Source organism: Saimiri boliviensis, chromosome X (assembly GCF_048565385.1).
Source record: "Saimiri boliviensis isolate mSaiBol1 chromosome X, mSaiBol1.pri, whole genome shotgun sequence".
Lineage (NCBI taxonomy): Eukaryota > Metazoa > Chordata > Mammalia > Primates > Cebidae > Saimiri > Saimiri boliviensis.
In genome coordinates, this window is record NC_133470.1 from 52612226 (window position 1) to 52638125 (window position 25900).

Here is a 25900-nt window from a genome sequence, read left to right on the forward strand (position 1 = left end):
TTAAGTTCCATTAAACATAGGTATAGTTATTTTTAAAGTAAAAACTAACTATATTACATACAATTTTTAAAGGGAAACATAGGAATACTCATGTTTTGGGTTGTGCTTTTCTCATTAATCAGCTAGTGGTTAGATCTCCAAATGTATTGTGCCCAGGTCTTAATTTACAAAGGTGACTGGGGGATAACATGGAGAATCTAATGCCATTAAGAGATTTTTAACACTCATAGTTGCTGAAGAAAAAAGATGCATAGCATGCCACATAGGGCCTCATGGGAAAGACACTAAGGTGGTCAGGAGGCAGAAGACAAGAGCAAGAAGAAGGTTTGGGCCACTGCCTTTTGGGGGGTTCTATAGAAAAGGACAGGCAGGGCAGAATTAGGATTGGCTAGGTTGAACAATTTTAGTAGGCATTGGACTATAGGAGTCATCCCTAGTTGCCTGGATCATAGCTCTGGGATGATTCAAGCACAGGAATATTGCCTCTTGGTATATCTGGACCAAACAGAGGAGGTAAGACTCTGGATTAGTTAATTTGCATATCAAAGACAAATTCCTGGCTAGGCCCTTTATTTTTATCTTTAAGAATTTGCTAGCCACAAGACATACAGTGTCTCCCCAGCCACAAATTTTTTTAAGGATGTCACAGCATCATAATATGTTGTTTTAATAATAGATTTTTCTGAGATGTAGTCTCACTCTGTTGCCCAGGCTGGACTGCAGTGGCACAATCTTTGGTCACTGCAACCTCTGCCTCCTGGTTTCAAGCAATTCTCCTGCCTCAGCCTTCCAAGTAGCTGGGACAACAGGCACACACTACCACGCCCAGCTAATTTTTGTATTTTTAGTAGACACAGGGTTTTACCATGTTTGCCAGGATGATCTTGATTTCTTGACCTTGTGATACACCCAACTCAGCCTATCAAAGTGTAACATGCCAGGTTACAGGCGTGAACCACCGCACATGGCCAATAACAAAAAATTTTAAAATATTTATAATACAAAAATACAGACCTTATGTCTTATTAGTTATATCCAACATATTATTGTTTACAGCAATTTCTTCAATCTAAGTCCATTTGCATATACCTAAAAGCATACATTTGCAGTTTGTGGTAATGAAAACAAGAGTAGGACAATGAGCATCAGTCTTTAACTTGATAATAATCAGAAGATAAAAAGCACGAAATCATTCCAAAGAATCAATAGACCTCTGTCAGAAACAGCTGGGATCAAATGTGAAATGCAAAGGTGAAACATTTTCTGGAAATAATGCAAGAAGAGAAACCTGGAAATTGGGTTTGGGAGGTAGAAACGGTGCCCAGAATGTTCACGTAAATTTGCGTGACTAATCTCTACTTTCACTTCCAAACAGACCAGAAAATTTCTTTGACTTTGTAGTAGGGTTTGAAATTAGGATGGACAGTATGGTAGAAGAAAAGGCAGAATAGTCAAGAGCAAGGCTCTGAAAACCAATATCCAGGGTTTAAATTCATTCTTCACCACTTAGTTGCTCTGTAAAATTGTGTCACCAATTGCCTAATTTCTGAAACAGGAGTAAGGGTAAAACCTAATATATTGTCAGGGTTGCTACCTGCAGGGTTCTGTCTTGGAAACCTTGGCTCAATGACAGATAAATCAATTCACTTAAACACAAAATGCAGTCAGCAGGCTGGGGTGTCTGGGTCACTAACAGACACTCGACGAGAGTGCTGTAAAGAGAGAGAAGCTGCTGGCCTCAAAATGCTGGCCTCTCTGGCCTTTATTCAGCACACATTAAATGACAAAATTTTGAGTCAACACCACTAAAATAAAGAGATTAAAGGATAGGTTCTGAGACCTAAAACAAACACTATTAATGAGTAATCTCTTTAGTCGACTTCCTCTTGACAGAGCTATCTGGAATGATCAAAAGTTAGTTCATAGAACTACATGAGTAAACACATTATTCAGATAAGCTTTTCCACATTTCTCTAGCTATTTGCTTTTCTTATCAACTAAAAGTAAAAAAGGATAATGCTACCTTCAGCCAAAACTTCTACTGAAACTATGCAAACTTTTTGGCCCTCCAAGAAGGTTTATGACTATATTTTATAATGTTCTCTAATATTTTTCTGTTAATAAGTTTGCCAAAACCCCTACTGAATTCTCACAACATATAGAATTGTTATTATTACCAAATGAAATACTACATGTGGTGCATTAAGGACAGTAATGGCATGTACAAAATGCTGACCCCAAATTAGATTTATCCAGGGTCATGGTTTTACAAAAGAATTGCACCAAGGGCAAGAGGATGAGAATGCTAAGAGTATGTACAATAGAGTGAATATAATGTCAACATTGCCATCCAAGCCAAATAGGGAGGGAGGTGAGGTTGTGGAGTCAATGGATGGGAGGTTCCAGAGGAAAACAGAATTACTAGAGTGGGAAATTTAAGAGAAAGGGAGCTTCTGAGGTAAGAAATGGGAATCAGGCAGCGGGATGCCTAAAATCATTATTTTTAACAATGCATAACTATTTTTCAATTGCCTCTACAGCATGCATTCCCTCTTTCTAATAACAACAAAAAATAATAAGGACATTCACCTTATTACGAGTGCAATCGTGTCCACAAAGATATGCTGAAATCCTAATACCCAATACCAGCAAATATTACTTTATTTGGAAATAGGTTCTTTGTAGATATAATTAAGTAAAGTATTATCAAGTAATTAGGTAGGCCATAAATAAATATGACTACTGTCAATATAAGAGGGAAATTTGGTCACAGACACAGGAAGGAGAACGCCATATGATGAGAGAGGCAGAGTTAGGTAGCTGCAAACCAAACATGTCAAGGGTTACTGGTAGCACCTGAATTTAAGAGAAAGACATGCAATGGATTCTCCCCTAGAGGCTTTAACAGAGACAGCTGACACCTCGATTTTCTACTTATAGCTTTCCAGAACTTAAAAGAATAAATTCCTGTTTTAAGCCACAGAGTTTGCGGTACTTTGTCATAGCTTCTCCAGCAAACTACTATACAAACCTTGTTTATTATCAGACAAATCCTTTGGGTAGAATAACACTCAGCAGTACCACAAGATGTAGTCTTCGATCAGCACAGTCCATATCTCTGGTCATGCAATCACTTTAGCGATAAACATGTGACTCAACAAGAGCCAACAGGACTTCAAGAAACATTTGGGCTTCTAGGAAAGAAAAGACTTTTTCTTCCTTTACATGAGTTTCTTTCAAAACTGTCTTTTCTTATTGGTTATAAAAAAGAATATTTTAGCACTGGAAACTGCTGGCAGCCATCTTACAACTGGAGAACCTCCTATACACTGTCCAAGGACACAAAGTGGAAATATTGGGAAAAAGAAACAACTGAATACCAAGAGGACCCACAGACCCTCTGAAGGAAGCGGACTGCTCCAGTAGGACCTGGGAGAAACCCCAAATACTGTGAGTGCCCAACTGTGGAACTGGGAAAGGGAGAGCCTCCTATCCCAAACACATGCACTCAAGAAGATGAAGGTATGTTTTCAGGAGAAGGTTCCCACTTTACCCGGAGCTGAGTCAACTTAGAGAGCTGAACAAAATACAGGGGTAGAGGAAGCAGCAGAAAGAGCCTGGAAGCTTGCAGGGTCCCCAAGCAGGCCACTCCTTCCTGGCACTACAGGGATTCATTCAAAGGGCAGCCAGAGGAGCGCAGGGGAGACACCACAGGGAGTAGAAAATCTCCAGCTGCACTGTGTAACAATTTGAACAGAGCAGGAAGCCTCTTGACCAGAACACAGGGGAGGGCAAAAATCCAGTGTGCAGACTCCACAGGCAGAAGAACCAAGTCCTTTTCTTTCACAGCTGGGAGGAAGGTAGCATGGGAAAGTTGTCAAGCCTGGCTCACCTACTGCCTGGAAACAGACTCGGGGCTGTTGTGGGCACACAGTGGGAGTGAGACAGGCCCTTAAATTTGCATAGGAGCTGTGTAAAGCCTGTGACTGCCGGCTTTCCCCAACCTCACTGACAACCTGCATGACTCAGCAGAGGCAGCCATAATCCTCCTAGGTACATAATTCCATTGACCTGGGACCTATATCCCCAGGACCCACAGCAGCTGCAGCAAGACCCACCCAGGGAGAGTCTGAGATCAGACAGACCTAGTCCTGCCCCCACCTGATGGTCTTTTCCTACCCACCCTGGTAGCTTTGAAGACAAAGGGCATATAATCTTGGGAGTTCTAGAGCTCCACCTATGACTGATCTCTCTCCATACTACCATAGCTGATGCTCTCTGGAAAGTGCAACCTTCTGGCAGGAGGCCAATCAGCACAAAAATAGAGCATTGATCCACCAAAGCTAAAGAACCTTCATGGAGTTCATTACACCCACCTGCCACCTCCAACAGAACATGTGCTGGTATTTATGACTAAGAGACCCATAGAGGGTTCACATCACATGACTGTGTGCAGACAACCCCCAGTATTAGCCCAGAGCTGGGTAGATTTGCTAGGTGACTAGACCCAGAAGAGAGACAACAATCATTACAGTTAGGCTCAAAGGAAGCCACATCCATTAAAAAATAAAAAGAAAGGGGAGGAGAGTACTACATTAAGGGAACACCCCATGGGACAAAATAATCTGAACAACAGCCTTCAGCCCTAGACTTTCTCTCTGACAGAACCTACTCAAATGAGAAGGAACCAGAAAACCAACTCTGGTAGTATGACAAAACAAGGCTCTTTAACACCCTGAAAAACCATACTAGTTCATCAGCAATGGATCCAAACTAAGAAGAAATCCCTGATTTACCTGAAAAAGAATTCAGGAGATTAGTTCTTAACTAATCAAGGAGGCATCAGAGGAAAATTAAGTCCAATGCAAAGAAATTTAAAAAAAAATGATACAAGAAGTGAAGGGAGAAATGCTGAAGAAAATAGATGCTTCAAGAAGACACAACCAAAAATTCAGGAAACATTGGACACACTTATGGCAATGCAAAATACTCTGGAAAGTCTCAGCAATAGAATTAAATAGTAGAAGAAAGAAATTCAGAGCTCAAAGACAAGGTCTTCAAATTAGCCCCATCCAACAAAGACAAAGAATAAGAAAATATAAACAAATCCTCCAAAACATTTGGGATTATGTTAAATGACCAAACCTAAGAATAATTGCTGTTCCTGAAGAAGAAGAGAATTCTAAAACCTTCAAAAACTATTTGGGGGAATAATCGAGGAAAACGTTCCTGGCCTTGCTACAGACCTAGACATTCAAATACATGAAGCACAAAGAACACGTGGGAAATTTATTGCAAAATGATTATGACCTAGGCATATCGTCATTAGGTTACCCAAAGTTAAGATAAAGAAAAGAATCTTAAGAGCTGTGAGACAAAACCACAAGGTAATCTAGGAAGGAAAACCTATCCAATTAACAGCAGATTTCTCAGCAGAAAATCTAAAAGCCAGAAAGAAATGGAGCCCAATTTTTAACCTTCTCAAACAAAATAATTATTAGCCAATAATTTCGTATCCAGCAAAATTAAGCATAAGACATGAAGGAAAGATACAATCTTTTTCAGACAAACAAATGCTGAGAGAATTCACTACTACCAAATTACCACTAAAGGAACTGCTAAAAGAAACTCTAAAACTTGAAACAAATCCTAAAATCACATCAAAACTGAACCTTTTTAAAGCATAAATCACACAGGATGTATAAAACAAAAATACAAGATAAAAAGCAAAAACAGAAAACAAACAAAAAGTATACAGGCATCAAATAGCACAATGAATGCAATTGCACTTCATATTTCAATATTAACATTGAATGTAAATGGCCTAAATGTTCCAGTTAAAAGATACAGAACCACAGAATGGATAAGAACTCACCGATTATCTACTGCCTTCAGGAGACTCACCTAACACATTAGGACTCATATCAACTTAAAGGAGCGGAAAAAGGCATTTCATGCAGTGAGCAAGGATAGCTATTCTTATATCAGACAAAACAAACTTTAAAGCAAGAGCAGTTAAAAGAGACAAAAAGGGATATTATATAATGGTAAAGGCCTTATTCAACAACAAAAAAAGTCACAATCTCAAACATATATGCACCTAACACTGGAGCTCCAAAATTTGTAAACTGATTACTTATAAACCAGCAACACAATAATAATGGGGGACTTCAATAATCCACTGATAGCACTAGACAGGTCATCAAAACAGAAAGTCAGCAAAGGAACAGTAGATTTAAACTATACCTTGGAAAAAAATAGACTTAACAGATATATACAGAGGATTTCATCCAACATTTGCAGAAAGGAAATAACCAAGATCAGAGCAGAACTAAATGAAATTGAAACAAACAAAAAAGCAATACAAAAGATAAATAAGACAAAAATTTGGTTCTTTGAAGAGATAAATAAAATTGATAGACCAATAGCAAGATTAACCAAGAAGAGAGAAAATTCAAATAACCTCATTAAGAAATGAAACAGGATAAATTACAACTGATACCAGCAAAATACAAAAGATCATTCAAGGCTACTATGAACACGTTTACATGCATAAACTAGAAAACCTAGAAGAGATGGATATTTCTGGAAAAATACAACTCTCCCAGCTTAAATTGGGAATAGTTAGATACCTTGAACAGACCAAGAACAAGTAGTGAGATAGAAATGATAATTTTTAAATTACCAACAAAAAAAAACATACAGGACCAAATGGATTCACAGCAGAATTCTACCAGACATTCAAAGGAGAATTCATACCAATCCTTTTGACACTATTCCACAGGATAGAAAAAGAATGTACCATCCCTACTTTATTCTGTGAAGCCAGCATCACCCTAATACCAAAACCATTAAAGGACATAACCAAAAAAGAAAACTACAAGCTGATAACCTTGATGAACATAGATGCTAAAATTCTTAACAAAAGACTAGCTAACTGAATCCAACAACATACCAAAAACATGATCTGCCATGATAGAGTGGATTGTATGCCAGGGATGCTGATATGGTTTAACATACACAAGTGAATAAATGTGATAGATCACACAAACAGAATTTAAAACAAAAATCACGTGATCATTGTATTAGTCTGTTTTCATGCTGCTGATAAAGGCATACTTGAGACTGGGAAGAAAAAGAGTTTTAATTGGATTTACGGTTCCACATGGTTGAGGAGGCCTCAGAATCATGGCAGAAGGTAAAAGGCACTTCTCACATGTCAGCAGCAAGAGAAAATGAGGAAGAAGCAAAAGTAGAAACTCCTAATAAACCCAGCAGATCTCATGAGACTTACTATCACAAGAATAGCACAGAAAAGACAGGTCCCCTGGATTCAATTATCTCCCCAAGGGTCTCTCCCACAACACATTGGAAATCTGGGAGATACAATTCAAGTTGAGATTTGAGTGGGAACACAGCCAAACCATATTATTCCACCCCTGGCTCCTCCAAATCTCATGTCCTCCAATTTAAAAATCAGTCATGACTCCCCAACAGTCCCTCAAAGTCTTAACTCATTTCAGCATTAACCCAGAAGTCCACAGTTTAAAATCTCATCTGAGACAAGTCAAGTCCCTTGAACCTATGAGCCTGTAAAATCAAAACCAAGCTAGTTACTCCAAAATCCAGCAGAGTAGTCAAATATTGAAGCTCAAAAATTATCTCCTTTGACTCCAGGTTTTTATCCAGTTCATGGTGATGCAAGAGGTAGATTTCCATGGTCTTGGGCAGCTCCACCCCTGTGGCATTGCAAGGTACAGCCTCCCTCCCAGCTGCTTTAAAGGACAGGCACTGAGTGTCTGCGGCTTTTCTAGGCCCACAGTATAAGATTTCAGTGGATTTACCATTCTGGGATCTGGAGGACAGTGGCCTTCTCCTCACAGCTCCACTAGGCAGTGACCCAGTAGGGACTCCACCTGGTAGGGACTCCACATTTCCCTTCTGCACTACCCTAGTAGAGGTTCTCCATGAGAGCCCTGCCCCTGCAGCTTATTTTTGTCTGGGCATCCAGGCATTTCCATACATCTTCTGAAATCTTGGTGGATGTTCCCAAACCTCAGTTCTTGACTTCTGGGCACCTGCAGGCTCAACACCATGTGGAAGCTGCCAAGACTTGGGGCTTGCACTCTGAAGCCACAGACTGAGCTGTACATTGGCCCCTTTCAGTCACTGCTGGAGTGGCTGGGAAACAGGGGACCAAATCCCTAAGCTGCACACAGCTTGGGGACCATAGGCCTGGCCCACAAAATCACTTTTTTCCCCTGAACCTCTGAACCTGTAATGGGAAGGGCTATTGTGAAGGTCTCTGACATGGTCTGGAGACATTTTCACCATGGACCTGGGGATTAACATTAGGTTCCTTGCTACCTATGTAAATTTCGGTAACTTACTTGAATTTTTCTCCAGAAAATGGGTTTTTCTTTTTTATTGCATAGTCAGGCTGCAAATTTTCTTAAGTTTTATGCTCTTTCCCTTATAAAACTGAATGCCTTTAACAGTACCCACCCAAGTCACCACTTGAATGATTTGCTGTTTAGCAATTTCTTCTATCAGATACCCTAAATCATCTTTTGTAAGTTCAAAGTTCCACAAATCTCTAGATCAGGAGCAAAATGCTGCCACTCTCTTTGCTAAAACATAACAAGAGTTACCTTTTCTCCAGTTCCCAACAAGTTCCTCATCTCTATCTGAGACGACCTCACCCTGGACCTAGTTGTCCATATCACAATCAGCGTTTTAAGCAAAGCCATTCAACAAGTCTCCAGGAAGTTCCAAACTTTCCCATATTTTCCTGTCTTCTTCTGACCCCTCCAACCAGTTCCAACCCTTGCCTGTTACCCAGTTTCAAAGTCGCTTCCAATTTTTTGAGTATCTTTTCAGCAACACTTCACTTCTGATACTAATTTACTGTATTAGTCTATTTTCATATTGCTAATAAAGACATACCCAATACTGAAAAGATGGATTTATAGTTCCTCATGGCTGGGGAGGCTTCAGAATCATGGTGAGAGGTGAAAGGCATTTCTTACACGGCAGTGGTAAGAGAAAATGAGGAATAAGCAAAAGTGGAAACCCCTGATAAACCCATCATATCTTGTAAGGCTTATTCACTATCACAAGAATAGCACTGGAAAGACCAGCCCCGATGATTTAATTACCTCACCCAGGTTCCTCCCACAACAGGTGGGAATTCTGGGAGATACAATTCAAGTCGAGATTTTGGTGGGGACATAGCCAAACCATATCAATAATCTTAATAGATGTTGAAAAAACATTTGATAACATCCAGCATCTTTAAAACTCTCAGCAAAATCAGCATACAAAGGATATATCTCAATAAAAGCCATTTATGATAAACCCACAAGCAACATAATATTCAACGGGGAAAAGTTGGAAGTATTTTCTCTGAGGACTGGAACAAGACAAGGATGCCTAGTCTCACCACTCCTCTTCAACATTCTACTGGAAGTCCTGGCCAAAACAATCAGACAAGCGAAAGAAATAAAGGACATCCAAATCAGTAAAGAGGAAGTCCAACTGTAACTGTCTGCTGATGATAAAATTATTTACCCTGAAAACGCTAAAGATGGCTCCAGAAAGCTCCCCAAACTGGTAAAAGTATTCAGCAAAGTTTCCAGATACAAGGTTAAGGTATACAAATAAGTCATTCTTTTATACACCAACAGTGACCAAGCAGAGAATCAAATCAAGAACTCAACCCCTTTCACAATAGCTGCAAAAAAATAAAATAAAATACTTAGAAATAAACCTAACCAAGGAGTCAAAAGACCTCTACAAAGAAAACTATAAAACAATGCTGAAAGAAATCATAGTTGACACAAACAAATGGAAACACATCCCAAGCCCAAGGATGGGTAGAATCAATACTGTGAAAATGACCATACTGCCAAAAGCAGTCTACAAATTCAGTGCAATCCCCATCAAATACCACCATCACTCTTCACAGAATTAAAAAAAAATCCAAAATTCATATGGAACCAAAAAAGAGTCCACATAATCAAAGCAAGATTGAGAAAAAAAATGATTTCAAACTATACTATAAGGCCATATTCACCAAAACAGCACAGTACCGGTATAAAATAATTGGCATATTGACCAATGGAACAGAAAAGAGAACACAGAAATAAAACCAAATACTTACAGCCAACTGATCTTCAACAAAGCAAACATAACATAAAGTGGAAAAAGGACACCCTTTTCAACAAATGGTGCTGGGATAATTGGTTAGCCAAATATAGGAAAATGAAACTGGATCCTCATCTCTCACCTTAGATAAAAATCAACTCAAAGGCTGTATGTGGTGGCTCACATCTGTAATCCCAGCACTTTGGGAGGCCAAGGTGGGCGGATCACGAGATCAAAAGATCAAGATCATCCTGGTCAACATGGTGAAACTCCATCTCTACTAAAAAAATAAAAATACAAAAATTAGCTGGGTATGGTGGTACACACCTATAGTCCCAACTACTCAGGAGGCTGAGGCGGGAGAATTGCTTGAACCAGGGAGGTGGAGGTGGCAGTGAGCCAGGATTGTGCCACTGCATTCCAGCCTAGAAACAGAGAGATAATTAATCTCAAAAAAAAAAAAAAAAAAAAAAAAAAAATCAACTCAAGGTGGCGTAAGAACTTAAAACTACAAAAAATCCAGAAGATAACGTTTGAAAAACCCTTCTAGACGTTGACTTAGGCAAGCATTTCATGACCAAGAGCCCAAAACCAAATGCAATAAAAACAAAGACAAATAGTTTGGAGGTAATTAAAGTAAAGAGCTTTTATATGCAAAAGGAACAGTCAGCAGAGTAAAAAGACAACCCACACAATGGAAGAAAATCTTCAGTCTATACATCTGACAAAGGACTAATATCCAGAATCTTCAATGAACTCAAACCAATCAGTAAGAAAAAAAACAAACAATCCCATCAAAAAGTGAGCTAAAAACATGAAGAGACCATTCTCAAAATAAGATATACAAATGGCCAACAAACATATGAAAAAATGCTCAACATTACTAATGATCAGGGAAATACAAACCAAAACCACAATGCTATATCACCTTACTCTTGCAAGAATGGTCATAATGAAAAAATTTAAAAACAGTAGACATTGGCATGGATGCAGTGATCAGGAAACACTTCTACACTGCTGGTGGAAATGTAAACTAGTACAGCCACTATAAAAAACAGTATGGAGACTTTTTAAAGAACTAAATGTAGAGCTACCATTTGATCCATCAATGCCACTAGTGAGTATCTACCCAAAGGAAAAGGAGTCATTACACGAAAAAGATACCTGCAAACACATGTATATAGCAGCACAATTCACAATTGCAAAATCGTGGAACCAACCCAAATACCCATCAATCAATGAGTAGATAAAAAATTGTGGTATGTATATATGATGGAATACTACTCAGCTATAAAAAGGAATGAATTAACAGCATTTACAGTGACCTGGATGAGACTCGAGACTACTATTCTAAGTGAAGTAACTCAGGAATGGAAAACCAAACATGGTATGTTCTCACTTATGTGTGGGAGCTAAGCTATGAGGACACCAAGGTATAAGAATTATATAATGGACTGTGAGGACTTAAGGGGAAGAGTGGGAGGCAGGTGAGGGATTAAAAAAAAAAAAAAAAAACTAAAAATATGGTGCAGGGTATACTGCTCGGGTGATAATTGCACCAGAATCTCACAAATTACCATTTAAAAACTTAACATGTGATGAAATATCACCTGTACTCCAATAACTTATGGAAATACTAAATAAAATTAAAATTAAAATACTTTTAAAAAAAGAAACTTCTTCTGTGTGGATTAAATCATTCATAAACTTTACCTGGAAGTTTCAGTTACATGAACCAATATATTCCTTTTACTATTTAAGCCAGTTATTTTTTATTTATCATTTATTTTATATTACATATTATACATACTATTGAAGACTTTTCTGTTACTAGTAGAGAGGCAGTGATTTGGATCTTTAATCTCACTGTCGTCTTAAACACATCAGCTTAGTTGTAATCTGTGTTGGCAAAGAAGTCCTAAGCATTCCATTCAGCTTCACTAAAATGCAGGCTTCTTTCCCTGACCTCCCTTTTCTTCTTAGAGCATTTTTTTTTTTTCCAGAAAAACTGTCAGTTACAAATTTTTTCTCTTCCCCTTTGAGAAGTAAGTCTTTTAAAAAGTCACTTTTACAACCCAGAAAGGTCTTTCTCAAGAGCTGGAGCCATCCTGTAAAATGTAGCCTTTAAAGGTGGGAGTGCCCCTATCTCCTAGGTTTCATCCTTCAGTACTTTCCACCAGCTCACCCCAGTGCTTAAAGAACCCTTTTCCTTTTTGTTCCAGGAAAGTTGAGTTCAGTCTTGCTTATTGCTAGGGCTTTGATTAAAGTCTTCTTTGCCTGTTTAACACCATAAAGTTCAATTTTTCTTTGATAATGTCTCAGGATCTCTTCTCTAGATTCTGCTTTAGAAAACCAGGTGCTACAGAAAATATTCAAGACTTTCATAATAAAAGGGGTTTAGTTAGTGTACCTTTAGTCTGACATTTCACTGAAAAGCACACAATGTTGGCTTGTTTTGATGAGGTGAGTGGGTTCAGTCTTTCACTCAGAGAAGGGGCCAGTATTCCCAGAATAATGTCATCAGTACTTTCCCACTGCCCCTTGTTTGGGTTTTTTCCAGTTCATTGTATGCTCTAAATTTTCTTCTCCTGGCTTTGTCCCATGCCTTTGCCTCTTAACCCCAAAGCAAAATTTTCTCTCTCCCAGAGCCAGGTTTTCCATCCAAGTCAGACCTCCTGAAAGTCTTTTCCTTGTTTACTGACAGATACTCAAGCTACATCCTCTCACACTAAAGGGGCAGACTGCTTCAAGCAGAAAATGTCTTTGAAATGGCTTGTTAAGATAGCCCAATTTAATTGTTAGAAATGTATGCCAGGAAGTCAAACACTTTGGTCTATTTTATTCTGAAGTATTTCTCTTGAATGGACACAAAGCTCTAGGTAAAATGCTCAGCTAAAAAACCTTTTTTACTTCTGCTTTTTTTTTTCCGCAATACAAGCATGTAACCAAATAAAAATCAGAAATCAGGCTTTCAATTTTTCTCCACAGTGACAATGGCAATACCTATCACTGAGCAAGAATATTGAAAAAAGATAACATGATTAACCTTTAACTTTCTTATTTCCCTAGACCACATCCTTCCACCTGATTATGAGTGTTTCTATTTTGACTTCCCATCATTATTCCAAGCTCCCATCCAGAGTTTCTAAACTTCCTTGAAAAAATAATAAAAAAAATAATAATAATATAAGACAGGTTCTCCTCCTCAGATCTAAGAAAACTTATGCTGAGATTATGGACCAAATCAGACGCTTTCTTTACTTCCCTCCAGTGTCTCTTTTCTCTTTGTCTGCATATTGGAAGAGCTCAACCCTCCACTAGCCCTAATGAGTGAGACATTAATGCGCTTTGTGAATAATGGCTACATGATCAGACTGTTGTTCATAACAGTTTAGGCTGTAGTATAGAAAAGGGCTAGGAAGGGGCAGGAATAGACTAGTAAAATTAGTTGGTGGGGTTATGTTCAGCTCAAACATGAGATCAAGGCTGCAGTAATGCCAATGTTGGTACGTGAGTAGATTTTAGCAATCTTCAGTCAGAAAAATTACTAAAATTTTATAATTAATTGGATATAAATGGGAGGGTGTAAGGGAGTTGGAGATTTTAAGAATGGCACCCAGGTTTCTTGTTGAAGCAATAAAGTAGAAAATAACAACTGACATTCACTAATATGTTCAATTTGTCTCGCACTGTTTTCACTAATACAAGAAAATCTTGGGGTGCGTATGACTATGAGAATTTAAAAGTGTCCATTATTTTCAACGTGAGTGAATGAAACTCATGTAAAGGGTGCCCTTAACATTGTTTCCTTCATTCCAACCCTGTTGAATCTGACAATTACGTGCCTTGGGGTTGCTCTTCTTGAGAAATCTTTGTGGAGTTCTCTGTATTTCTTGGATTTGAATGTTGGACTGCCTTGCTAGGCTTAGGAAGTTCTCCTGGATAATATCCTGGAGTGTGTTTTCCAGCTTGGATTCATTCTCCCAGTCACATTCAGGTACACTGATAAAGCCTAGATTAGGTCTTTTCATATAATCCCATATTTCTTGGAGGCTTTGTTCATTTCTTTTCACTCTTCTTTCTCTTGTCTTACCTTCTCTTTTATTTCATTGAGTTCATCTTCAATCTCTGATATCCTTTCTTCTGCTTGATTGATTCAGCTATTAAAACTTGTGTTTGCTTCACGTAGTTCTCACGCTGTGTTTTTCAACTCCATCAAGTAGTTTATGTTCTTCTCTAATCTGGTTATTCTAGTTAGCATTTCATCTAACCTTTTTTCAAGGTTTTTGGTTTCTTTGCATTGTGTTACAGTGTGTTCCTTTAGCTCAGAAAAGTTTGTTATTATCCACCTTCTGAAGTCTGTTTCTGTCAATTAGTCACACTTTTTCTCAGTCATGTTGTGTTCCCATGTTATTGAGGAGTTGTGATCCTTTGAAGGAGAAGAGGTGTTCTTGTCTTTGATGGTTTCATCTTTTTGTGCTGTCTTTTTCCCATCTTCATGAATTTACCTGGCTGTGATCTCAGGAGCTAGCTGCCTGATGAGGTCTCTTGTCTGCCAGTCAAGGCACTTCTAGGATTCTATGGACTCCTTCAGGTTGCTAGGTAAGCTTCCTGTGTCTTTTTTGTGTGTGTGTGTGTGTACACTGCTCAGAGATTAGGCCTACCTCTTCTGCTGACCTGGAAGCACTGCTGGGTGGTCAAGAACACCATCCCGTTGCTACATAGGCTTCCTGTTTTTTGTTAAAACATGAAGCCTAGTTCCACCTCTTTACTGGAGTGTTATGTCTTTCCTCCAGAGGGCTGGATCATTCAGTATTCAACTCAGACAGTAGCACTAGCTGCATAACCCACTAGAGTTAGTGCTTCAGACCTCTGGGGTTTGTGGGGGAGAATAGGGACCCACCCACCCACACCACCTGTCTCCCTGCTTTCAGCTCCCTCTCTCAGGTCATGGGAGAGGGGTCTGCCAACTGCTCCATCTGTCTTCCCACTTTCAGCTCCCTCTCCCTCTGAGCAAGGGGAAGGGGTGATAGCTCAGTCTGCAAGCTCTCCTGGCCAGCTTATGAGCTTATGCATTTGCTTAGATCTGTGCACCAATCCGGGACACCGTTCTGGATTATTATTCAACTCTGCACTTGTAATTCCCGGCGCTTGACTGGCAAAGATCCCCTGTTCTGTGTATTGCTGAGGCTTTGTGGGAAGTGCTGTACCTGGACCAGAGTGCCAGAGGGGGAGCCTTTGGCTCACCAGTCATATGCACTTTCTGGGTGAAGTGGCACCCCTCCCCACCTTGGTCTGCTCTGACTGGGCTTTGCTCACTATCAGACCAGACCCATTGAAATGCACCTGGTACCTTGGTTGGAGTTAGGAGATCTCTGGATTTCTGCATCTCTCTTGCTGGGTGTTGTGCACTGGAGTTGTGTCTATTTGGCCATCTTGACCAGGATCAGGATTTTTCAGTTTTGTGGTCACAGCATTTTCAGCTGATATCAGAAAAACATCCATGTTCCTGTTGAAATGTATAGGTACAATCTACATGCCTTCCAATGAAAAAGGAAAGAAAAAAGGCATACGGGCATGGTTAAACAGATAAAAAACAGACTTATTTAACTTTTTCTAATTACCATATTCTAGTTCTATTCAGCATTCAGTTGTACTATTTTATAAAGATAAATCCAATCAAATACTTAAGAATTGCCAGTTGGTGATCTTCAGCTAGCATCATTGACCTTGTAGGTATTTCCACTCTGTTGGGATAATTACTAGGAGAACAAATTTTAAATATAGGTCATTACTACTGTAAGCAAAATTCACTGCAAAAGCAGTTAGTTCTGAGATAAACTGCCTAAGGAATCCCCAAGATCCCTGAGGTCCTTCCATTGTGTTAACTAGTCAAAATTTGAACATGAGCGTTAAATCAAAAATTTAAGTTTCCAGGGAATGCTCCCCTCAGAACTTTAAACAGTGTCTTAGAGGCAAGGACTCCATGACTAAAACACCAAAAGCAATGGAAACAAAAGCCAAAATAGATAAATGGGATTTGATTAAATTTAAGAGCTTCTGCACAGGAAAAAAAAGACAAAACTATTATTAGAGTGAACCGGCAACCAACAGAATGGGAAAAATAATTTGCAATCTACCCATCTGACAAAGGGCTAATAACCAGAATCTACAAAGAACTTAAATAAATATACAAGAGAAAAACAAACAACCCCATCAAAAAGTGGGCAAAAGATGTAAACAGATACTTTTCAAAATAAGACATTTATGCAGCTAATAAACATATGAAAAAATGCTCACCATCACTTGACATTAGAGAAATGCAAATCAAAACTACATTGAGATACCACCTCACACCAGTTAGAATGACGATCATTAAAAAGTCAGGAGGTAACAGATGCTGGAGAGGATGTGGAGAAATAGGAACGCTTTTACACTCTTGGTGGGAGTGTAAATTAGTTCAGCCATTGTAGAAGACAGTGTGGTAATTCCTTAAGAATCTAGAATGAGAAATTCCATTTCACCCAGCAATCCCATTACTGCATATATATCCAAAGGATTATAAATGATTCTATTATAAAGACACATGCACAGGTATGTTTATTGTGGCACTGTTTACAATAGCAAAAGCTTGGAACCAACCCAAATCTCCATCAATGATAGACTGGACAAAGAAAATGTGGCACATATACATCATGGAATACTATGCAGCCATAAAAAGGAGGAGTTCATGTCCTTTGCAGGGACATGGATGAACCTGGAAACCATCATTCTCAGCAAACTGACACAAGAACAGAAAACCAAACACCACATGTTCTCACTAATAAGTGGCTGTTGAATAATGAGAACACATGGACAAAAGGAGGGGAACATCACACACCGGGGCCTGTCAGAGGGTGGGGAGGCCAGGGGAGGGATAGCGGGGTGTGGGAGGATTGGGGAGGGATAACATTAGGAGAAATACCTCATGTAAATGATGGGGGATGGATGCAACAAACCACCATGGCACGTGTGTACCTATGTAACAAACCTGCACTATCTGCATATGTACCCCAGAATTTAAAAATACACACACACATACACACACACACACATAACAAAATGCATTTCACTCTGCACACTAAAACTTACATCAGAGATGGTAATATAAGCCTAATCTCTTTAAAACAGGAAAAATGGAATTAGTCACTTCAAAAATTACCCTGTGATCTCTGGTTTTGGGATAATCCAACCAATTTTTGTGAATGTAGACACCTAACCACTAGCAATAAGATAATCTCAGGATATAACTGAACAGTTTCAGAAATTTAAGTCAAAATTAATCAATCTATCTAATTTTCACTAAAGGAAGAAGAAAAAATTCTCTGAAGATCACACTTTTTTATAAGGCTATAAGTTTAAGGCAGCACTATAATTAGAAAAAAATCTTTATTAAACAGCTGGAAATTATCCTCAAATTAAAACATTTGCTGCCTTGAGCTATAATTAGGGTAAAGGTAAAGGAGAAATTCACGAAGCAATCCTGGCTGCTTCTGACAGCTCCTTGGATGCTGTCTTTGCTAATTTATTACCTTGTTTCCACTGTTATGTATGGGGCTCCCTGAGGCTTGATAATGACTCTTTTTCTTCTTCACCTTTCCTTCTATATTATTCATTGCCTTATATGATTTTAATAGTTCAGATGGAGATTGAGCTAACATTGATTGTTACCTTCTGAATGCTAAACTCTGTGCTAGGCATTTTTGAAGTTAACTGTGAACATTATATGCCTAGTTTCCTTTATTATTTCTTTCCACCAAACAGTTCCACATGACTTTCTAGGCTTTATCAAAAAAAAAAAAAAAAAAAAAAAAAAAAAAAAAAAAAAAAAAAACAATGCTGATGTGGTTCAGTAGGAAGAAAACTGAAAGTGAAGGGTTAGGGTTCTTGCCCCAGCTCTGTCGCTGATGAGCTATATAGTCAGTAGTGCATTACTAGATCTCTCCCAGAGTTCATAAAATAAAGATGTTGAACTAGATCAGAAGTTGCAAACTGGTTGTCCACTGGACAAATCCAACATGCAGACATATTTGCTCAGCCTTCATAATGATTTAAAAATCTGGAAGATTAAGTAAACTTCTGTCTTGCAAAAGTAGAATATCTAAGCCTGATTTATTTGATGGCAATAATTGCCTGCAGCCAAGCAGCAGCCGTTGCCCCTTTAGGCAAGGCCTGTACTTTCCTGCCTTACAATCCCCAACATACAGAGTGTTTCTCTTTATTTATTTTATAGGATTTACTTCTTAATCAGATGGCCAGCTCTAGCACAAAAATACACTGGTTTTACTTCTAAATGTAGCTTGTAATTTACCATATTTCAGGATTCTTTCTCATGCTAGTTCAGGACCATAAGCATATATTTGAAGTCTATCTTTAAGTTTTCAGTATTGAATAAATTTATTTCTTTCATTGAGCTACTCAAAGCTTTCTAAATTCCATTTGAAAATTATCATCATAGCTAAACCTCAAAGCAGTTAAAATTTTGTTTTAACTTCTCTTCATACTTGCAAACAACATATAAGTTTATATGTAATATATAAGCTTATATACTTATATAATATATGTAATTATATCACAATATATTAGCTTACATATCTGTATAATATATATTGTTATAGTATAATATATAAACTTACATATTTATGTATTACATATGTATTATATATTATAATTATATTTCTATTTACATATATTTATATATTATAGTTATATAATTATATATAATTTATTTATATCTATAAATATATATGTATATAAATATATGATATATACATATTATATAATGTATATTATGTATTGTATATAATATATATTTGTAAATATAATTTATAAATTTATTTGTATATTTGTATTCTATATAGATACATCATACATGTTCTATATAGATACATCTATATAATGATATAGATTATATTCTAAATAATCTATATAATCTATATAGATTATATTATGTACTCATAATCTGTAATACAATCATTGAACCAATAGATTATTTTACATTTAAATAAAAGAAATATAAAATACTTCTGTAATGGAGATGTTAGCTGCTTTACCAATATCCATTCACTCATTATGCACCCAGAGGAATATTATATATTATAATATCAAATATAGACTATATACATATGTAAGCAAATGATATAAACCCTTTCTCAGAAATTACAATTTTCATTGTTTTATACCTAGGTCGTTACACCCAGAAATAATATAATGAATATCTTAGAAAAGAATAAAGAATATCTCAGAAGAAGAAAGAATATCTTAGAATACTCTTTCTAAGTCTCTTCATAACCAATTCCTACACTGAAAATAAGAACATTTATATTAGTGCATCTCCTAAAGAGCAATCATAGGTTTTAAAGATTGTTGTGACAGAGACTAAAAATGACTCTCCACAAGTCACTCACGCCTGCTTCCTTAGTTACAAAATTCAGACTTTATTTTGGGTGTCTGTGCAAGCAACTAAATCTACATGGCCCAGACACTCTTTTTTAACTTTAAGTTTTTAATTGATACATAATAGATGTAGATATTTTCAGGGTACATGTGATAATTTAATACATTAATGTAATATATAAAGATCAAATCAGTAAAACGAAGATATTCATCATGATAAAATTTGTCTTTATGCTAGAAACAGTTGAATTGTTTTCTTCTAGATATTTTGAAATACATAATAGATTGTTGTAAACTATTGTCACTCTACAGATCTATGAAACACTAGGTCTTATTTCTTCTGCCAAACTGTATAATTGTACCCATTAATCAAACTCTTTTTATCCTCTCCCCTCCCCGTACGCTTCTCACCCTGTGGTAACCACCAATCTACTCTTAATCTTCATGAAATCACTCTTTTAGCTCCCACATGTGAGTGAGAACATTTGATGCTTGTCTTTCTGTGTTTAGCTTATTTCCCTTAACATAATGACCTTCCGTTCCATTCACGCTGCTGCAAATTACAGGATTTTATTCTTTTTATGGTTGAATAATATTTCATTGTATATATGCATTCCATTGTATATATACACCATTGTATATTGTTTACTCATTCATCCATTGATGGACACGTAAGTTGACTCCATGTTTTGACAGTAAACACAAGAGTACAGATATTGCTTCAATATACTGATTTCTTTTCTTGAATATATACCCAGTGATAAAATTGCTGGATTATATAGTAGTTTAATTTTTCCTTTCTGAGAAACCTCCATTTCATAGTGGCTGTGCTAATTTACATGTCTATCAATAGTGTATACGGGTTTCACTTTTTCCACAGCCTCAGTCTTTTTGATAAAATTCATTTTAACTGAGGTGAGATGATACCTCATTGTTGTTTTGATTTGCATTTCTCTCATGATTAGTTATGTGGAGCATTTTTTCATATACTTATTTGCCACTAATTTTTATGATTAGAGCAATCATGATAATAGCTGTAGTAATAACTAATATTTATCAATACTTACCATGGGCTTGGCAATTTTTCTAGGCTCATGTGGTATATTATCACATTTAATTCTCACAACAAAGCTATGAAGAAGTTACTATTATCACTAGGTGGGGAAAACGAGGCAGCCAGAAACAAGATACTCAGGGTAAAGTCAGGATTTGGACCCAGGCCACCTGAACTCCAGCTCCTACAGTCTTAATGGCAGCACTTCTAACTTCTGAATTGTACAATTACTAGATTAGAGCAGATTAACCATCAGTTATTAGTAGAAATTCCCCAAATGCTAATATTTACTTCTGAGAAATAGAATTATGAATGATATATATTTTCATATTTTTCTTATGTGTACTTTCTAATTTTTCTACAAAAAAGTAAACATATACAAAAAGAAAGCAGAAATATTAGTTTTTATGACATATTTTTTCCATTTCTTTCCTAACTGTAAGAAAATAATTGCTCTAAAAATCACCCCTACTTCCACCTATATATCAGTAGAAAGAGCACTCAAAGAAAACAAGCACATTTTAAATATTTGACACCTAATCTTAAAAACAAGAAAGTCCAAGTGATCTGAGATCACGCCATTGCACTCCAGCCTGGGTGACAGAGCAAAACTTCATCTCATAAAAACAAACAAACAACAACAAGAAAAAGAAAGTCCATCATCCCGGCATTTGGGGTTCTCTTTTATGACAGAGAGCTAAAGGTGAGTGAGCAGCAGGCACAGTTTTAATCTGTCACGAGCCAGTCAAAACTTTGTCTCCTATCATAGTTATTTTGCTTATTAATTCTAAAACTGAAATTGGGAAGTTTAGAAATTATATTAAAAGCAAACTGACACAAGAACAGAAAATCAAACACCACATGTTCTCACTCATAGGCGGGTGTTGAACAATGAGAATACATGGACACAGGGAGGGGAGCATCACACACTAAGGTCTGTAGGGGAACAGTGGGAGGTGGGGAGTTGGGGAGGGATATCATGGGGAGAAATGCCAGATATAGGTGATGGGGAGGAAGGCAGCAAACCATATTGCCATGTATGTACCTATACAACAATCCTGCATGTTCTTCACATGTACCCCAAAACTTAAAATGCAAATATATATATATATATATATATATATATATATATATATATATCTCAAATGGATCAAAGCACCAGATGTTGCAGGCAGGATGACTAATCAAACAGCCTGGGTAATGTGTTCCATGCCCTGCTCAATGGGAAGTAATTAGTATAACATTAATTTTACAGTGTTTAAACAACCATTTCATTATATTTTCTCGACTCTGAATAAATTTTCTCAATATTTCTAATACATCATTACATCTGCCTTGTATTTAGATAATGCACAGCATTTCTACCCATTACAAAGTCCCTAGGCTCTTCCATCACCTTAATAAATCTAATTTGGCTTTATTTGCATAAAGCTTGATAAAAAGTGATTCGTTCTTTTATGAATAACATACCTTCAGTAGGAAAAACACCCTATCTCTCACTTGGCTAAAAGCAATTCCTTACAGACGTGTAAGTGGAACCCCAAGCATAGTCACTAAAAGTCTATGGATTAAAATAAAATTTGTAGCACAAATGTCATTGTAGAATTACTATCTATACTATACTTTCCAAGGTTGCTGGGGGGTGGATATAGTAATCATAAGACCATTAACTGCATTTTGTTTCTTGTTCCTAAATATATAGCCTGAGGAATTATAATAGAGAACGATATCATGTATAATAAACTCAAATTTTTGCCTTCTGCTTCAATATTCACATTCACCCTCAATGCATAGTTAGAAACTCAGGATATTGTAACCCTTGCACTAGTAAATGGACTGTTAAGTAATCTCAGGAAGAGATTAGCTAAGATGAAAAGCTCTGCTAAGGTATCAGATGTGCCAGGAAACCACTTACAGAACTCAAACTCAGCTAAATTCTCTGGGAAACTTTTTTAAGCATTGAAAATAAATGGATCATGCTGGTGAACTATTATGCAGTGGCATTGATTCTGCCTTTTGAACTTAGAGTTTTGATAATTGAAACTCAAAACCACCAAAGAAGTGTCCTTGGAAATCAGAAGAAGAGGACATGAGTTCCTAAAAGGGAAGAGAATATCAATGCAAGTTAATGCACCATACTCTGCATTTGCAAGAAATACGCTGATATGATGATACAGGGATGAAAGCAACCCCTAATTTATTTATTTATTTATCTATTGACAGAATAAGGGATTGCAGAAACAGATTACAAGTGTTTGACCTATCCATGATAAGTCAGTGACTCACTATCCAATTCTATGCCAATATTCATTTCCCCAAATATAAGCCACCAGTTTTTATTTCTACAGTGGGAAAAACTTAATGTTTTATAAAATTTACTAAATGTTCAAAGTCTTATATTTTAAAAATCTGACCTTTCCTCTCCTACACATTTTTCTCCCTTCCATTTCTCCCTTCCTTCCCATACTTCTTGAGCACTCTCATGGACCTCTGTTTACAACACACGTCAGAGTTCCATTCCGGCTGCTCCCCTCCATCTCATCCTCACTGAACAATGAATGAATTCTAACACAATAGCAGGGATTGTAAAGGTTTTACTCAATTCTCTGGGACTTAGCCTCTGCTAGGCAAGGGAGTCAAGGAGAGATTGCAAATTCTTAAACAATAAAAACTGTTATGGAGGGAGGAGGTTGTCTTCAAAACTAACCATCTAAATAACTAATTATGGAACCTTTAAAATATGAGAAGTCTAGGAATCATGAAAGTGATACAATTTTTTCTTTTTCCAGGTGAGAAGAGCTAGAAATGCTACCTATTCACTATAGCTGACTACTCCTCCATCCCCAAGACTCTTACCTTTCTGGAGTGTGTGACTACAGACTTTGATACCCAATGTGTTACTTTTCTTTTCTTTTCTTTTCTTTTTTTTTAGTTAAGAGACAAGGCCTTGGCTGAGCTCACTGAAATCTCCACCTTCTGGGTTCAAGCAAGCAATTATCCTGCCTCTGCCTCACAAGTAGCTGAGATTGCAGGCGCCTCCCATCATGCCCAGGTAATTTTTGTATTTTTAGTATAGGTGGAGTTTGGAGTTTGACCATGTTGGCCAGGTTGGTCTTGAACTCCTGACCTCAGGTGATCCACCTGCCTCAGCCTCCCAAAGTCCTGGAATTATAAATGTGAACCACCACACCCGGCCTGTTATCTAGCTTTTCAAAAACACTGCAAAAGCATTTTTTAAAATTATTTTTATTTTATTTAGTAGAGACAGTGCCTCACTATGTTGCTCAGTGTGGTCTTGAACTCCTGCGCTCAAATGAGTCTCCTGCCTTAGCCACTCAGGTAGCTGAGATTACAGGCACAAGCCACCATGCTCACTGTATGTTTTTTTTTTAATTCCTGTCTTCATGCCTATGGAAAGACACGGGTAGGTGGAGAGACAACTGAGGGGTGAGGGAGGTGACTGAGCCAACATCGACCGTCTTTAACAATACACTAGCCATGGTGCAGGGCTCTCTATAATGGGATCAAGGAAGAAAGAGTGATCAATGCAGAAGTTTCCATAGATCAGAAGATCCAAGATCCACATCATCTTCTATAAGAATTTAATCTTGTCATTAAGAACTGGTGGCCAAGTGCCATGGCTCACGCCTATAATCCCAAGCACTTTGGGAGGCTAAGGCGGGAGAATCACATGAGGTCAGGAGTTCAAGACCAGCCTGGCCAACCTGGTGAAACCCCGTCTCTACTAAAAATACAAAAATTAGCTGGGCATGGTGGTGGGCACCTATAATCTCAGCTACTCAGGAAGCTGGGGTGAGAGAATTGCTTGAACCCAGGAGGCAGTTTGCAGTGAGCTGAGATTGAGCCATCACACTCTAGCCAGGATGACAGAGTAAGACTGTCTCAAAAAAAAATAAAAATAAAAAAATAACTGACTCCTCCCTTGATGAGATTATGCATTTTAAAGTGTTCAAAACATTGTAAGTAGTCACACCAATACACCAGTAAGACTGTCTTATTGGTGACACTACTCCTTAGCAAATTATTTAGAGAATTCATGCTTAAAGTTAACGTTACCATAACAAAAGCAGAAATAGTCCTCCACTGCCTTCTTGAGTATTTCCATTTCTCCCAAGTGGACCTGCATCCTGTTCAGGGGGCAGGGAGGTTTCATCTCACGCGGCCCCTCTGCAATGCCTGCAAATGCATGATTGACACTACGTCAGTATGTAAGCACATGTGCTGTACGCTTCCAAACTGTTTCTGGTATTAAAAGAAAAAAGGGAAAAAAAGTGAATAAATACAAAACAAGATATTTTAATTTAAACAAAAACAAGAAAAAAATGGTATTTATAATAAATAGGTTAAAGAACTATAAAAAATTCAACATATAAAGAAATAGTAGTAGTTTAAGGAAATTATTCTTATTTTTAGAGACAGGGTCTCATCTGTCACCCAGAGTGCAGTGGGATGATCAAAACTCCCTGGAATCTCAAATTTCTGGGCTCAAGTGATCCTCCCACCTCAGCCTCTCAAGTAGCTAGGCTTACAGGAGTATACCAACTACACCTGGCTAACTTTTAATTTTTTTAAAAGATAGGATCTATGTTGCCCAGGCTGGCCTCTAACTCCTGGCCTCAATTGATCCTCCCATCTTAGCCTCCCAAAGTGCTAGAATTACAGGTGTGAAGCACTGTACCCAGCCAAAAATTATTATTATTATTATTTTGAGACAAAGTTTTGCTGTTGTTGCCCAGGCCAGATTGCAATGTCAAGATCTCAGCTCACTGCAACCTCTGCCTCCGAGGTTCAAGCAATTCTGGCTCAGCCTTCTGAGTAGCTGGGAATACAGGTGCAGGCCACAAAGCCCAGCTAATTTTTATATTTTTAGTAGACATGGGGTTTCACCATGTTGGCCAGGATGGTCTCAATCTCCTGACCTCATAATCTACCCACCTTGTCCTCCCAAAGTGCTGGGATTACAGGCATGAACCACTAGGCCTGGCCAGAACTGAATATTTTAAGGGAATGAAGCATGAAGGTCACATGGGGTTATTTGTAAATATTCACAAAGTTCTCTTTCAGATCATGTGGTTTAATTCCTTGCCCACTTGAATGTGGTGTGGCCACATGACTTTCATGGACTGAGGATGTCAGGGAAGTAACTTCACTTTGCCACACTCTCTCTTCCTCCTCGGCGGCCACTGAGAAGGTTCCAAATGTGACTGCCACAGCAGCCTGGGTTTCACATTGCAGACAACGTGA